The 18,297-nt window shown below is 30.5% G+C and overlaps 1 long non-coding RNA gene and 2 pseudogenes across 2 annotated transcripts; all 3 read left to right on the top strand.

The window, feature by feature from the left end:
• Window positions 1-3,635: 3,635 nt before the first annotated feature.
• On the top strand, window positions 3,636-4,357 carry LOC101255807 (flower-specific defensin-like; annotated as a pseudogene).
• A 5,361-nt stretch (window positions 4,358-9,718) lies between these two features.
• Window positions 9,719-14,346, top strand: LOC109120735 (uncharacterized). 2 transcript variants are annotated; one of them, XR_002028146.3, is made up of 4 exons: window positions 9,719-9,960; window positions 10,436-10,539; window positions 12,536-12,622; window positions 14,216-14,346. It is a non-coding gene; the product is annotated as an uncharacterized lncRNA (long non-coding RNA). The 2 variants fall into 2 exon arrangements; XR_002028147.3 differs by lacking the exon at window positions 14,216-14,346 and adding an exon at window positions 13,060-14,038.
• A 2,950-nt stretch (window positions 14,347-17,296) lies between these two features.
• Window positions 17,297-18,197, top strand: LOC101255507 (defensin-like protein; annotated as a pseudogene).
• The last annotated feature ends 100 nt before the right edge of the window (window positions 18,198-18,297 follow it).

The following is an 18,297-nucleotide window of genomic DNA, read 5'->3' as shown; positions in this document are numbered from 1 at the left end:
CCTAATAATCGAATTTGTTGTAGTAATACTTCCATTATATGTTAACGAACTTAGTGACATGTAGCATACATAATGTTTAGTAAGAAAACAAACTATGATATTTTTAAGAATAAATATGTAGATGCATACTCCTAAATTTTAAGGGATCATTTAAGTTATACATTTATATATTGAGTTTCTAACAACATGTTTTAGCTATTTAAATTTGTTTGCACGTCAAAAAAAAAATTCAAAGTTAAATCTTGACAGATTTTGTCTATATTTCAACAATTAATACATTTTCCCTCTTTTTTGCCTTAGATTAAATTTTGAGAGAAAAATGAATGTTTTATTTAATACAATTTACCAGTTATAATACTATGACTTTACAGTCAACATACCAAAAATCAGAAAATTAATGTTATTTCCATGTTTCCCTTATAATTAGATTTGATTTATAGATTTTTAGATTCCTTTATTCATTATATAAATATATACATCTATATAATGTCTTTTTTATCTAAATATTGCTCACTCTTTGCTTCCTTTCCCCCATAAATTCACTAAGTCTAGCTCTTCTAACTTGAATCATACGATGGTTAGGAATCCTTATTGTTGGACGATTGAACATCAAAAGGACCTCCCAGAGATTGATGGTCAAAATTTGTCAAAGGGCAAACTTTTCATTCTATGTGGAATTCGAGAAGTGTATCTTAATTACTATTTCACATAGGATGGTATTTGGAGGTTTTATGATCGAACATATTTCATCTATGAAAACATGAGAAGATTGTGTTTTGACATAGAAGAACATGAAACATGGTCCTCTAAGTTCAATCAAATGGTTGAATCTTTATATGTTCCTCTCATGTATCAACAAGAAATGGTTCAAGACATTAAGGATAAGGCCTTGTTGATTGTTCAAGAAAATGATACATCTAAGAATATCTCAATCATCATTGACATAGCCCATCGTATTCCTCAGACAATTGCAAATATTTATCATGGTCATGACCACGAGGAAGCTAATGAGGATGAGCTAGGGTTAATAGAAGAACAAGTCGTGATGGATTTGATGACCTTGGAAGAAACACGTGTGTTTATGCATGTAGTTCCAACATCAAAGGATGCTATTGAAGGGCTTGAGAAGGTGAAAGTAGAGACATTGAATGGTGACAAGAGTTTTGGTGAAACTTGTATGGTATGTCTTGGCAAGTCGCTTACAAAGGACATTGTTGAACTAACTTGTATGCCTTCCAAGCATGTTTTTCATGGATATTGCATTATTCAATGGCTTGAAAAAAATCACGTTTGTCCATTATGTCGCTTTAGAATTCCAATTGATAAAAAAATTTAATTTGGGACTATTAAGCTCTCGCTAAGCCTTGCTTTCCTCTTCACTTCACTTATTATGTAAAAAGTAGTCATCAATGTTCTATAAGCGTCTTGACTGAGTCTATGCCCCATGGAGGGCTTAGTATTTTTAATTGTTGTTTAGTTGTTATATTTTTTTTGAAGAAGTTATTTATATTGTAAGGGTTAAATAGATCTCTACTATTTTATTGGATAGTAGACAAAATATTGTAAGAGGGAAGGCTTGAGGTCTTACCTCTAATATTTCCTATATTAAATAATTAAGTTTGTTTTGAAAGTAATATTCATCTATTTTTATTTTGTTTTACTCTTCATAACTATTATTATTTTAATTCCATCTAGTTATTATTTGATGGCATAGTTCTCATACTTTTATCATATTTATCTTCATTTTATTTTGCATGCCAGTTTCTGCTTTGTAAAGAAAAAAAAACAAAAATTTGAAAATTCTTTATATAGAGAGAAAACCAATTCATTGAAAAGAGTATTTTATAATTTAAAAAATATTACGATTTAGAATACTTGAATCGTGATGACACTGTATTATCTTGATAGGTGAACCATTTCACATTTTAATACATTTGTGTTATTAATATGTGAGTCATATAGTATATGTGGTTTATTTAATAATCATAATATTATATTTGATTTGATAAATGAGATTCTTATTGCAAAATGTCAATATTATTAAATTTGGTCAAAGAACCTTTGATGTGTGCATTTAATTTTTGAAGATTTTATTACAATGCAAGAAATTTTATAATTTAATTTTGACATTGACATGTCTAAATTTAGTGTAAGTAAGTATGTAATATTAACTGAGAAAAGAATTATTTTTATTTAAGCTTTATTAATTTGTATTGTTACGTATGAATGACTAAAAAACACAATATAAATTTTATTCACATTCTGAAACTAAGATTACTATACATTCATACATTTGAATAAATAAATGAAATTCTGTATTTGTAATTACACAAGTATAATAAAGGACATTAAGAAATATACCTTTTGTTGCTCTAATTATTATTATTATTTTTTTAAATGAACACATCGCTAAATGTATGTTCACTAAATTCTCTACCGTTAATGCAACAAATTTACCATTCACTATAAAATTAGGAATAATAATAAAATTTATCCCTTTATCATCGCAATCTGTTTATAATATATAGGTTTTTAAATGTTCCCAACCTTATAGTAACTAGTATACTTGTTTACGCTTAATCAAGTAAAAAAAACAATATAATACAATAAAAGCATATGGTCATGTAAAAATTAGAAAATATCATGAATTCTTATGGCTGGATTTATATCTAATCTTATGGTCATGCAAAATTTAGAAAAACAAAATGAAAGATAAATAATGTCCTTTTGATGAAAACATTATGACTGAAATTGTGTCCTTGGGTTGAGCCAACTTTAGACATTTTTGACCATATATTTTAAACAACTTTAAAGTTTTTTTTTAAAAGTTCAAGTTCTTGAAAAATCCTCAAGACTTCTAAGTTCAAAACAAAGAATTTGATGTTCAAATCATAAATTACAACTGGGAAATGAGGATTTAGGATCACAAACAAATACCCAAATGATTTATCTCCAAAACTTCTTTGAAATCACTTTTATCGAGCTCCTAATTTTTATATTTTAAAAATACGATGAAATAGAGATGAAACCCTGACTTTTGGATAAGAAACTGGAAAATTTATTCATTGCAATCGTGACTACAAGACCAGGCCATCACAATGAATATAGTGGTCAACTCATTTAATTAGTTGACCATTGCGATTGTGATGATCATAGCACAAACTCTACTCGATCACGAAAGACCCACTTGATAACGAGACACAGAAATACCCTTATCTGATCATGAGAGTGTGTCCCTCGAACGCCATTAACAAAGTAATGGGCAACAAGCATCATCACACACTACAACACCAAGACTCAACCAAAAACATGGAGAGGACCCTCCAGATTCATTTGAAAGCCCGATCACACATATCAAGTATGCTACTCTACTAAATTCAACGTTCCGAACTCAATGGAGCCATCGAAACATGGATTCGAGGTACTCTTGACCCGAAATCCGAGAATGTCACAATAAACTAACTTTCATATGAATTTACCAAACTGCCCTTGGAACCTCTGAAAGTTCAAACAAGAAACTATGGCTCGTTCCATTATTGTGTTACGTGTTTATTCACAACTCTAAATTGCATTCTTTCTTATTATTAATTAAAAAAAAGAAGATTTCCAATCTTTTTCACTCATTAAAAGAAACTATGGCTCGTTCCATTTGCTTCATGACATTTGTGGTCTTGGCAATGATGATCTTTGTTTCCTATGGTTTGTCTTTCATCATTTATTCCTCTTAAACCTCATAAAATAAAATAATGTGCAAAATTACTCTATTTTTTCCTTTAAAATATTAACTAGTCCCTCTATTCCAATTTATATATATGAGTCAGTTTGACTTGACACGAAGTTAGAATCTTTAATTTGTTATGAAACATGATAAAAAAATGGTAAAAAAGTAGGCTGCGAACCGTTCAAACAAAGCCTAATGAATTGTGAATTGATACATGCTTTAAAATCTTTTGCTATTCTTTTGACAACTATGAAAAACTCTTGAATTAATTTGTTTGTTTATATATATTCCTCTAAACATTATATGAGCAATATTTCTTTCGATTACATCTCTCTTATTATAATATTTGTAACTATTTCTGAATGATTGTAGAGGTGCAAGCTCAACACATGTGCAAATCAACAAGCCAAACCTTCAAAGGATTATGTTTTACCTATTCTTCATGTAGAAAAGGTTGTCTCAAAGAGAAGTTTGAAGGTGGACATTATATTGTGGCAAACTCCAAAGGAAGTGCCTATGCACTAAGATTTGTGTATTTGACAAAATTTCAAATGAAGTTAAACCAACTTTAATTTGGGTGGGGAAGCAAAAACTCCAAGTGAAACTGCGCTTGGAGATGAGATTATGATGGAGTAATTAAGTGAGATTAATTAAGGATTTGAGTGTCAAAAACAAAATTAATTATCTTGTATAATTGGCCTTTAGTAGCCAAGTTGACACATTAAATAAGTTTTAACACATCACTTAATCCTTTTAGAATCTTCTATCAACTTTATTTTGATTTAGTTTATGTATTATGTTTATTTGATCACTTTCTGTTACTATTCATTTTCTGAACAAGCCAAGATATCTCCTTCCTGAATGAAATGAGTGATATGAAGCAACAACTAACCTTCAAACACAGAGGTGTATAACTTCCTCATTGATTTGATTTAAGCTTTTTTATGACTTCAAATGTTGCATTGACCTTGTTCCATGATTCATAATTTTGGCTTGACAAGCTTTACTACACTTTACTTGGTAATGTATTATCATATTATGAATTATCACGTTTACGCGTTTATGCATGTTTCACATATTCAATATATTCAAAGTATTGATGCACATTGTTCTTATATTATTTTATAATATAGGATCTGACGCTTCTCTAGCTAGTCGTGGCTATTGGATTGCTCTGCTTAGCACTTGGATCGGTGAGTCCTCATGGTTCGAAGACAAGACCATGGTCATTTTATTACTTTTGATGTCTTTTCAATTTTAAAACTTTGTACGTGGTTTAGGGGTTTGTCCTAACCATATGTGCTGTAGTAGAGGCTTTGATAGACATAGTTGATTTCTGCATTATTTTAGTCTTGTACTCTCTTGATGAATGTGTTCTGAGACTTATATTTCATTCTAATTTTGAAATCTCTTTATTTGATATTCATATTGTCATTCTTATGTCAAGTGGCTTGTTTAGAGTCTCATAAATTCCTTTTCTCCATGTCACGTCTAAGGTGTACATTTGATATATTGTCAAATAAGTATTACAAAAAGAATGAGAAATATGGATATTTGAGTAGCTCATGAAAATACTATCTGTAAATACTGATTTTATAGATGAAAATGCAAGCTCAAACTATCCATGAAGAAGAATGAGCAAAATAATGAAAAATCATGCTTTATATAAGAACTCCAACTTCTATGGAAATCATGAATTTAAATAATGTTATATTAACCTGTATTTATAAGGTTAACAAATAAACAGAAACAGAAATAAGACGAACAGAAAATACATAAAATACAAGAAGTAATCCGAGTCCACAGAAACTATTGTGTGTCCTTAAGAAATTTAATCCCCTCAGTGTACCCAAGGTTATGGATTAATTTCTCCTAAGATAAAACGGATTAAACCTGTTAAAGAAATAGCGGTACCTCAAATTTCTTTAACTTCAGCGAAGTTCAGAACAGCAACAAGTCACACAGACTCAGTCGATCGACACTTTGATTTATTTGAGAGAAAAATATATATGCAGAGAAGGAAAATTTCAGTGTTTGAAAATCGAAAATTGACTTCCTTTTATAGCCATTTTCAGCAAGAAACGTGTCTGTTCAAAGAAATCTGTTCAGACCCATTTTATCCAGAAAGTTATGTCTTTTGGAAAAAATAACAACTTTTTGAAAAAAATATGTCTGTTAGGAAAATAACGGCTTTTTGGAAAGTAAGGACTTTTCGAAAAGAGTAACTATTTTTCGGAATGTTACCGTTACCCGCAAATTTGTAGGAGATAATATTAACAGGTTTTATTTGATTTAACAAAAGTTGATTAAATAAATTTTGTCCAAAAAATTTATCAATCAAATCATTTGCCGAAGCCAAAGCCAAGGCCGAAGCCGAGCGACGACGACGAAAACGCGAGGGGACATCTTCTTCTTAGCTCTTTAAGAAGTAATGGAAGTGTTTCCTTATATAAGGACAACAATTTCCCTTTCTTTTGCCGATATGGGATAAATGACTTTTCATTTATGCTTTGCAAATGACTATTCATTTTCCCTCCAAAATAGTTCCCTCACTTTTAATATTCTCTCTTTTCTTTTTCTATTTACACTTGCTAAACCCCAACAAATAATAGGTTTACTTTGAGACTCCATGGATTAACGAATACTCATTGATGAAATAACGCACCTGAAATGGAAATCCTAGCTTGACTCCTTAAACTGAAACTTGAAGATAAATAACCCAAGTGCTTGCTTTAGAGAAGTTTGATTACATTGTCTAATGATTCTATGTGTTTGGTGTGATGGTAGGGGTTTTAGTCAACTAACTTCCACTTAGTACCACTTAGGATAGACTAAAACTACACAGTCTAGGAGTTAAAAGAGTGCGAAAACACCAAAACATCCCTGAAAAACTATCTTCAATAATTTATCAAACCTCAATATACTTCACTATATGTTAACGAACTTAGTGACGTGTAGCATACATAATGAATATTTGTAAGAAAACTAAGTATGATATATTTAAGAATAAAAACGTAGATGAATACTCCTAAATTTTAAGGGATCATTTAAGTTATACATTTCTATATTGAGTTTCCAACAACTTGTTTTAGCTATTTAAATTTGTTTGCACATCACAAAAGTAATTTCAAAGTAAAATCTTGACAGATTTTGTCTATATCTCCACAGTTTATACATTTTTCCTCTTTGTTGTCTTTGATTAAATTTTGAGAGAAAAATGAAAGTTTTATTTAATACAATTTACCACTTATGATACTATGACTTTACAATTAACATACCAAAAATTAGAAAATTAATGTTATTTCCATGTTTCCCTTATAATTAAATTTGATATATTTTAGATTGGTTCATTCATGATATATAAATGTATACATCTATATAATGTCTTCACATGTCTTTTTCATCTAAACATTGCTCACTCTTTGCTTCCTTTCCCCCATAAATTCACTAAGTCTAGCTCTTCTAACTTGAATCATACGATGGTTAGGAATCCTTATTGTTGGACAATTGAACATCAAAAGGACCTCCTAGAGAGTGATGATCAAAATTTGTCAAAGGGCAAACTTTTCATTCTATGTGGAATTCGAAAAGTGAATCTTAATTACTATTTCACACAGGATGGTAATTGGAGGTTTTATGATCGAACATATGTCATCTATGAAAACACAATAAGATTGTGTTTTGAAGTAGAAGAACATGAAACATGGTCCTCTAAGTTCAATCAAATGGTTGAGTGTTTATATGATCCACTGATGTATCAACCTGAAATGGTTCAAGACATTAAACATAAGGCGTTGTTGATTGTTCAAGAAAATGTATTTAAATGCCTCTCATGTGTAGTTCTCATAATTTATCATTTTTATCATCATTTTTTTTCATGATCAATTTATCAACTTTGTAAAGAAAAAAAAACAAAATTTTGAAAATTCTTTATTGTTGTGATTTATGCAGTTTTGATGATTGACAAAGAAAGATGAAACAAGTCAGTCAACATTGTCCAAAGGTGCATTGTCACGAGCAGTAGAATTCGAGAAAGCTTCTAAAATGAATAAAGACAAGAATGCAGAAATTAAGGGATGGATAATGTTAATTTCGTGAGAAACCCTAAGAAAATAAACATGTGATGAATTGAAGAGAAAGAATCAATGAGTTTGATTTGAAGGAGTCTAAAGAGGCAAGTAGTTTTAATTGAAGGAGTCTCACTTAAAGTAGAACTCTAAAAGTTACTGTTGAATTGAAGTGTTGGAGTTCAACTACAATACAAAAGAATCAATGAATATCATTTCAAGAAGAAGTCCAAAGAAGCTAGAAGTTTGAATTAAAGAAGGAGTCTTACTTGAAGTAGAACTTTGAGTTAAGAGAGTTCAAGTCAATAAGGAGTTTGAAGTGAAAAATAACTCTATGAGGAATTGTGCTTAAATAGAAGTGAAGTCGTTCAGAATACTGGTGCACTTGCAGAGCAAAAGAGCAATTGAGAAATTCACTAAGCAAGTGCTACCAGCGAACTAAAGGAACACATCGAAAAACTGATCCTTTTACAGGGTTTATGTGTTTTTTTTTATTTGTGAATGAGTCTTGATGTAATCGTAGTTCAGTGAGCTATAAACTGAATTAGAAGCGTTGTCTTCAGGTTGTGATAACTTGAAGAGTTTGGAACACATACCTTGGGAGGTTTGTCTTGAAGCTTAGGAATTAGAGTTAGTTCCTACAATTACAAGAGTTGTAGTCCGAATCCATAACGTGAAGTTAAGGTAGGTTGCACAGTTTGTAATCTATCTATTGTGGAGGCTTGAGTTGATTTAGTGAAGTTGGAGTTAAATCTTATAAAGATACAGGTCGTGGTTCTTACACATTTTGAGCCGTGTGTTTCCACATAAAAATATTGTATTTTTACCACTAGTACAAATTTGACTTAAACGCTTATGTAGCAATGGTTATACTATCGTAGCAATAGCTCACCTATTACAACGGTTATAATTGTGGCCAAATATCCTTGAATCTAATAGAATAATTCTTAAAATAAACTGTTGCATCATCCCTATAACCGTCCCTATAGAGAATCTATAGCAACAAGTTTTAGATTTATCGCGATAGATAACTCTATGGTAACGGTTATTTTTAGAAGGGAAAATGGTCTGATATACCCCTCAACTTTGTCATTTAGAGCTGATATACCCCTTGTTATGAAAGTGACTCATATATACCCCTACTTGTAAACAAATGGCTCACATATACCCTTTTCCCCTAACGGAAATGAAAAAAATAATAATTTTAATCTAAATTTTTATTATTTTTTCTAAAAAATATAGTCTCATATGAGTAAATTTAATCTTTGTCAAACATATTTTTTTTGACTTTTTTTTTGTTTCAATGACTAATTTATAATTATTATTTTGATAATCAAATTTATTTATGTTTCACTAATATTCTTGTAAAACTTATTGTAGATGACCAATTTTTTTCTTCGAATACGAAATTAAATTACAATACACACAAAAAAAATAGTTTAATTTTTTATTCTTTAAACTAAGGAATGAAAGAAAACAACAAAATAAGAATAAGAAATTCAAATTAATAAAAGAAGTCAAAAAATAGTTTATGTATGAAAAAAAATTAAAATATACCTTAAACTTTGATAGAAGAATCATATATACCCCTAAATAATTTTTTTTAAAAAAAGAGTAATAAATATAAATTTAAAACTAATTTTTTAACTTCCGTTAAATGAAGGGTATATGTGAGCCGTTTTGTAACGGCAGGGGTATATGTGTGCCGTTTGTATAACTGTAAGGGCATATATGAGCCACTTTTATAACGAGGGGTATATCAGCTCCAAATGACAAAGTTGAGGGGTATATCAGACCCTTTTCCCTTTTTAGAAAATAATTCTGATTTTTATCCCTAAATATATTTCCATCCTAAAAATATATTTCCCTCCAATAATTTGGCAAGATATATTAATCCCTTATTAAAAAATCTAAAAGAAAAAGAACAAAACCTTATTTTCAGAAACTTCATTCAGCGATGTGAGCTATGGAACTTTTGTTGAGCAACTAAGAACAGAGAGCGATTCAAGAAATTTCAGCGAAGCTTTTACTGAGGAAAACAAAATCTCTAGGACTACGAATCTCTTGGATAAAGAAGCTGTTGGTGAAGCTCGTTGAGATAAACAATAACGAACAACAAGCTCGTTCTTCTTGGTGAAGTTTTTGAGGTTCGACCACGAATTCGTCTTAAAGGTGAATAATGTTTAAGGTTTCTGTGCTAGTTCATGATTTCTAAGTCCCCATTGAATTATTTTTGAAGAATATTAAAAAATAATATATGAGTTATCCTTAAATCAATGTTATTTGCTCTAATATAGGTAGTGTATAGACTTCCCCTGTTTTACTCTATGATGTATAGTGAAATTAGAAAAGAAAACACTCCGAATTTGAAGTTAGAGTTGAGTATTTAGGGTTAAACATGAAGTGGATTTAGGGTTAAACTTGAAGAGACTTTGAGATTGAGTAATGCTCTAGATTCAAAACATTAATGCTTTTTGATTGTCTGTGCTATATGTAAGCTGACTCACTATGCCTAATGACTTTAAGATAAGCTAGATTACTATTGAATATGCCCTCTTTATTGTTTAAGAGTTTCCTTGTCTTTATTGAGATGAATTTGATGGAAAATCTTTGTGGTATGGTTATATAATATTTATTTGTATTGCAGAAGACACAAAGATATAAGAAGTCAACTCTTGGTAAAGTATAACTGTAGAAGAATCGGTTAGAAACCTCTCTGTGTTCTTGTCTCAATGTCGCTGCCCCAAAAAGGTAATCTTTTTGACCTCTACTTGTTTAAGCTAACATTTTGTTTTGATAATATGAAGCTTATTCTCCTTTGCTCCAATGCTTCTTTTCTTCTTTGATTTACTGTTAATGTCTAATAATGGACTGTTTGATTTCAAATTGAGTGTGTCTGAGTTGATGGAGGTATAAGTTATGCTCTTGTGTTTGTTGTTGTTTTGTTCGTGAGTGATATGGCTTTAATTACTGGTTCCGTCGAATTGTCTAGCCAATTATATTTTAGGAGTTATCTATCAATTTTATTTAAGTTTGCTTAGCATGGTTTCTAGTTTTCTAGTTGCTTTACTATTCATATAGTTTAACTTGTGTGCTTGCTTCCTTTTACATACCGGAAATTATTTGTCTTGATCTTCCAGTAGTTTTATTTGTGTTTTTTTGTTTTTGGAGAACAATTGAATGCTTAGCCCAATTTTCTTAGGGATCACATATCCATACTCTGCAGCAACAACAATTTCTTATTAAACCTACAACACTGCATACTTCAATTAGGTAGGTACCTGTTTTTATTTGTTGGTTTGTTTCCTGATGTTAGAATTTGAGGTTGTTATTTTATTTTCTTCTACATTACAATGGGAGAACTTGACTTATCATAGTCATGGGTTGTTGTTTTAGTTTAAAGGTGGACGAGGATAAGAAATAAGTGATAGTTGAAGAAGTGAAAGATGGGTAGGGAGGATCTGAGGCAACCAACAAGACTGTTTAGTAGCTATTCTCTATTGTGATTGTATGTCGAAAGTTATAATTTTTCACTTAAAAAAGTATAATATAAGTTTTTCATTCTTGTGTAGGGAAGTATTATTATTCAGGATGCATATATTTTTCATGTTTGATTGGCTAACTTAGAATTTTTTTTTATGTTTAGACAAAATTAAGTAGAATCCAGCATAAAGGAAGCCCACGATACAACTTCTGCTATCTTAATTTATAGCTGGAGATTAAGTGACTCAGGACTTAAGAATGTGTATATTACAATCATCTTTTATATTGTTGTGTATCTATGATCTCTAGTGTCTGAAGATAAGGCTTTTTGAATATTTTTGTGTTGGTTTCTTGTCATATATGGATTTCAACTAGAAAGAATCTGAACTGGTCTGGTCCAAAATCTATTGGTGTAGTAGTGGGCCTTGTTCATGCTTCTCTGTCTCACTGTCACCACATGGACACTGCATGTCGAATCTAGTCACAACAAACCTTGTTTTTGATACTAAGCTAGTAAAAATGTAAAATATTACTAAAATTACATTAGTTAAACACTTTGCAATCCTTTAACATAAACTAAGATGGGGTAACTCTTATCCTAAACAAAAAGATAATACATAAAAAAGATGTGCAACTCATTGCTTAAATTGTTCTTGTAGTCTCTGTGCAAGTGCAACTGAAACCTTGTTTTTGATACTAACAAGAGTTTGTTAGTAGAATAGAATTTTTTCTCGGTGTTATTCATTCATTGGGAAGATTATTTTTTAGATAGGCTTGTAAAAGTAATTTATAAGTCAAAAGCTAAGAATATATATACAAGATCCTTGTTCACAAATTTGTTTCACGAAAATAAGGCACTTCACATTTCATATATTATCTAGAATTGGGTGTTTACTTGAAAGAATATATATATTTTTGAAAAGGTAACATAACATATAATAAATATATTATTTAAAAGATGATAAAATATAAGACTCTAATTGTTAAAAACCACTCAATAGATAAGTCACTAGATTTATTCTACTGTTGCTCATTAGCTCTAGAATCAGTAATACATTGAATACTTTTATATGTATAGTAGTTGTTAAACTGATTAGCAAACACCCTTGTGTGTTTTTTTTATAATGAGATAGCAGTTGTTACTGTTTGTCCTAATCACATTGTTCATGTGAACAATCAACTCTGTTACTATTTTAGAATACATGTAATTGTTTGCTAGAATCAAAATAAATGTATTGATAGTTATTTGATTTGCTTGATGCAGTCTGTTGCATTGTGGTGTCACTACTTAAGTTTTGTTCAAGAGCACGACCAATCAGATTGTACACTTTCTGCAGCTGGAATTTCAAAGGTGAGAAATCTGCCCTTATTGCTTCGAAATATGTTTTAGCGTGCCTTTAGTCTTTTATGTGTATAAAGTTTCTTAAATGGTGGAATCTTCTAGTAACTTATCAATTGGGTTATACTATTAATGCTGTCATTTTTTGGTGTTGAATTGGTGTGAAGGTTTGAGATTCGATGAATCTAAAAGTTCAAAAGGTTAAGTTCTGAACTATGAGCATTTTCCATAGCACATGGCCAATTATGTTGATGAACTATAATTTATTACCATGGACTTGCATGAAGTGTGAGATATTATATTCTCAATGATTACTCCAGGTCCATCTTCTCCAGAAAATGATATAGATGTATACTTGCAACCACTGATTGCGGAGTTGAAGGAACTATGGAAAGTAGGAGTTGAAACATATGATGCTCTAACTAATCAAACATTTCTAATGTGTGCAGCTTTATTGTGGACAATTAGTGATTTTTTAGCTCTAGCAATGCTTTTTGGATGGAGCACCAAGGGGAGATGGTCATGCACCACCTGTAATCATAATATCCCAATATCTCAAACATAGTCGTAAGATGTATTACTTAGGTCATCGGACATTTTACCTCCTGATCATCCATTCAGAAGAGATAAAAAATCATTTAATGGTAAAAAGGAGCATAAAGTTGCACCTACTCCATTATCAGGTGCACAAATTCTTGAAGAGCTTTGTGTATTCAATAACGTATTTGAAAAGAACAAAAAGAAAAGAAAACGGAAGAATGATGGTGTATGGAAAAATTCATATTTTTTGAGTTGCCGTTTTGGGCAACAAATAAATTGAGGCACAATCTTGATGTGATGCACATAGAGAAGAATATTTATTACAGTGTGCTTGAGTCTTTATTGGATATACTTGAAAAGTCCAAAGATCATATAAATTCTCTCTATGACTTGTATGAAATGGGGATAAGCTTCAACCTCTAAAAGATTGTGATACAAGAAATATCCATCTAGCTAAAACTTGTTTCTCTATGACACCAGATGAGAAAAATTAATTTTGCACCGTCCTAAAAGATGCCAAATTACCAAAAGGGTGTGAGTCTAATATATCAAGTCGTGTACAAATTGAAGAGATGAAAGTATCAGGATAAAAAAGTCATGATGCTCATTTCATAATGCATTTAGATCCATATTTAGCAATGTTATAAGAAAAGGCGATCTTGATAAGATGAAAGTAGAAATCGTAGATATTGAATGCGAGCTTGAAAAGATCTTAAGGCTTAATCACTTCTATCATAATCACATTATGTGTAGTCAATACTAAATCTAGTTTGAATGTGTAACCTTCTAGATTAATCACTTCTCTGGGCTGCCTTCCCAAGGAGGTTACTATACTTAAATCTCAAATCCTCCCATCTAATGAAAGTCATCACAGTGAAACATGAAATAATCATGATTAGATTAGTCCATACTCCAAATAGTTTAATGTTATTTGAGTTAATTGAGTTTATATATGTATGTCTTATATATAGAGTAGTAATTTTGTAATATATGGCTATTGTGGATCCATTAAGATCTTGCAAAAGATTTGCTAAATTATTTATATATATTTTTAATTGTATGTAGGTAATGAAATCAAAGAAGGCGATGAAAGCAGTAGTGAAGACTTTGCATAGGAGCTGAATTCTTGATGTTCTAGAAATGTTATATTTGAAGATTGAAAACTGTGTGGTGCATGTGTTTCACCTTTTTATGAATGCTATAAAAATATTTGTATATTTTGCTTTTATTGATATTAGAATTACAGATCTTGAATTCTAATTTTGGTAATGAACATTTATTCTCGTGAACGATTTATGGGTATTTTTATGTTATAAATTACTGCAATAGCTCAATATAACAAAATGTTGTGGAAGTGGACCAATAATATATATAGGAATCAATAGCTTAATTATAATTGTTGCTGAATGTAAGAATTGTTGCAATACCATGTATTATTTGTAGCAATAGCCATTGAGCGACAATTTTATAATTGTTGAAAACTGTTGCATTACCCTATAAAAACTGTCGCAATATAATGAAATTGTATGTTGAATCGAAAGAAAAATAGTAGTCATAGACTCAATAGAACTGATGCATAAACCTCATTCCCACGGTTCATAACCGTACCAATACGACACTAACCATCGGCAAGTAATTCAAGCGAGAACCGTGGCAATAGGTCCATATATGACTACAATTATATGAACCGTCGTACCAAACCACTGAAATAGATCTACTGCTACGCGATCTGTTGTAGCGGTTGACGTAACGTAGCCTTAGACCTGTGGCTACGATAGGAATGTCTATTGCAACGGTTCGTGAATTGTGGCAGTAAGTAAAATTTCTAGTAGTGTATACCTATTATCCTTACAACTTTGTTGGAATACATTAGGCAACCTGTTTCACACTTAGGCGAAAAGAGAAACTCAATAAATTACTAGATTGTATAGAATATCATTTATATAGAAAGAAAATCAATCATTGAAAAGTGTATTTTACAATTTAAAAAATGTTACAATCTATAATTTCCTAAATCGTAATGACACCGTATCTAATTTGATATGTGAACCATTTCACATTTTAATACATTTGTATTATTAATATGTGAGTTATATAGTATATGTGGTTTATTTAATAATCATAATATTATATTTGATTTGATAAATGAGATTCTTATTGCAAAATGTCAATATTATTAAATTTGGTCAAATGCATGATTTTTTTTGAACTTTTGATGTGTGCATTTAATAATTGAAGATTTTGTTACAATCCAAGAAATTTTATAATTTAATTTTGACATTAACATCTCTAAATTTAGAGTAAATAAGTTGTAATATCAACTGAGAAAAGAATTATTTTTATTTAAGCTCTATTAATTTGTATTGTTATGTGTGATTGACTAAAAAACACAATATAAATTTTATCCACACACTGAAACTAAGATTATTATACGTTCATACATTTGAATAAATAAATGAAATTTTGTATTTGTAATTACTCAAGTTTAATAAAGGACATTAAGAAATATACCTTTTGTTGCTCTAATTATTTTTTATTTGTGAAAAAAACTAACACATCGCTAAATGTATGTTCACTAAATTCTTTACCATTTATGCTACAAATTTACCATTCACTGTAAAATTAGGAAAAATAATAAAATTCATCCCTTTATTATTGCAATCTGATTTATAACATATAGGTTTTTAAATGTTCCCAACCTTATAGTAACTAGTATACTTATTTGCATTTTCCTTGAAGCCAATTAAGCTTATGGTGATGTAAAAATTAGAAAATATCATGAATTCTTATGGCTGGATTTATATCTAATCTTATGGTCATGCACAATTTAGAAAAACAAAATGAAAGATAAATAATGTCCTTTCGATGAAAACTTTAAGACTGAAATTCTTCCCAACTTTAGACATTTTGACCAAATATTTTAGAACCCAATAGTGAAAATCACATCGAAAAAACAAGTTGAAATCTATCTTAAAGTATCATTTTTTATAGTTCAAGTAGTTGAAAAATCCTCAGACTTTAAAGTTCAAAAAAGATAAATTACTAATGGGAAATGAGGATTTAGGATCACAAACAAATATCCAAATGATTTATCTTGAAAAAATTTCTTTGAAATTGCCTCTACCGAGCTCCGAAAATTAAAAAATAATGATGAAATGGAGATGAGACTACTCATCCTGACTGCGACGACTCCAAGGCCACCGGATCACAATGAATATTGTGGTCAACTCACTTATATTGGCCATCGCAATCGCGATACTATCCATACGATCGTATTATTAGAGCTCAAATTCTACGCGATCATGATCGACCTCACATGATAACAACACACAAAATACCCTTATGCGATCACAAGAGTGAATCCCGCGATAGAAATGAACAAAGTAATGGGCAACAAACATCATCACACACAAAAACACCTAGACTCAACCAAAAACACGGAAAGGAACCTCCAGATTCCTTCAAAAGCCCGATCACACAAATCAAGTATGCTACTCTACTAAATTCGATATTCCGAAATCAGTGGAACCATTGAAATACGGATTCGAGGTATTCTTGACCCCAAATCTGTGAATATCACAATGAACTAACGTTCACCGGAACATACCAAACTGTCCTCGAAACCTCTTGAAAATTTAACCAAGTCCTCACATAGGCCTAGACTCATCCCTTAATCCAATGAAATCGTCGAATTCCAATCTAAGCTTCCAAACTACGAATGTTAACCATAATTAACTCTTGCCCTAATTTCACTTATACTTTAAACTCAACGGCTTAATTCCACAAATAGATCCTTACACTAAAATTGACAGCACTCCTATAATTTTTTTTTAGGAGGAACATATTTTTTTTAATTTCGCACTAAATATTTGACAATCATATTAGAATATGATCAAATTCGTATTCATGGAAAGAGGTTCGAACTATAAATTGCAATCTTTCTTTATCGATGGACAGATTCAATTCTTTACTGATCTACCTCTTTTTTTTTAAAAAAAAAATGTAAAAGAAACAAGAACATGTTTATTGTGTTTATGACCTACCAACAACCATTGCTCCACATGTTATTGGCTTACTCTTATAATTTCACTGCCTATAAATTACCTCCACATTGTGTTACTTGTTTGTTCACAACTCTAAATTGCTTTCTTTCATTAATTAAAAAGAAAGTTTTCCAATCTTTTTTACTCATCAAAAGAAACTATGGCTCGTTCCATTTGCTTCATGGCAATTGTTGTCTTGGCAATGATGCTCTTTGTTTCCTATGGTTTGTCTTTCCTCATTATTCCTCTTAAGCCTCAAAATAAAATAATGTGCAAAATCACTCTATTTTTTCCTTCAAAATATTAACTGCTCCCTCTATTCAAATTTATATGAGTTAGTTTGACCTTAAAACAGTGGTAGGATCTCTAATTTTTTTATGAAATCATAAATAAAAAGAATGTGACTAAGCAGGCTACGACCCGTTCAAATAAAGCCTAAAGAATTGTGAATTCGTACATGCTTTAAAGTTATTTGCTATACGTTTGACAACTATGAAGAACTCTTGAAACAATTTGTTTGTTTTTATATATTCCTCTAAACATGATGCGAGCAATATTTATTTCGATTATGTCTCTTATTATAATATATTTTACTATATTTGAATGATTGTAGAGGTGCAAGTTCAACACGTGCAAATCAACAAGCCAAATCTTCAAAGGATTATGTTTTACCGACTCATCATGTAGAAAAGCTTGTCTCAAAGAGGAGTTTGAAGGTGGATATTATATTGTAGCAAACTCCAAAGTAAGTGCCTATGCACTAAGATTTGTGTATTTGAGAAAAATCCAAATGAAGTTAAACCAACTTTGGGTGGGGAAGCAAAAACTCTAAGTGAAACTATGCTTGAAGATGACATTATGATTGAGTAATTAAGTGAGATTGATTAAGGATTTGAGTGTCAAAAACAAAATTAATAATGTTGTGTTATTGGCCTTTAGTAGCCAAGTTGACACATCAAATATGTTGTAACACATTGTTTAATACTTTAAGAATCTTCTATCAACTTTATATTTGTTTTAATTCATGTATAAACTATGTACTATGTTTATTTGATCGCTTTCTGTTCCGATTCACTTTTTGAACAAGTCAAGATATCTCCTTCT

Source organism: Solanum lycopersicum, chromosome 7, assembly GCF_036512215.1.
Source record: "Solanum lycopersicum chromosome 7, SLM_r2.1".
NCBI classification, from domain to species: domain Eukaryota; kingdom Viridiplantae; phylum Streptophyta; class Magnoliopsida; order Solanales; family Solanaceae; genus Solanum; species Solanum lycopersicum.
The sequence above is the reverse complement of the archived record's forward strand: the minus strand, read 5'-3'. Positions and strand labels throughout refer to the sequence as shown.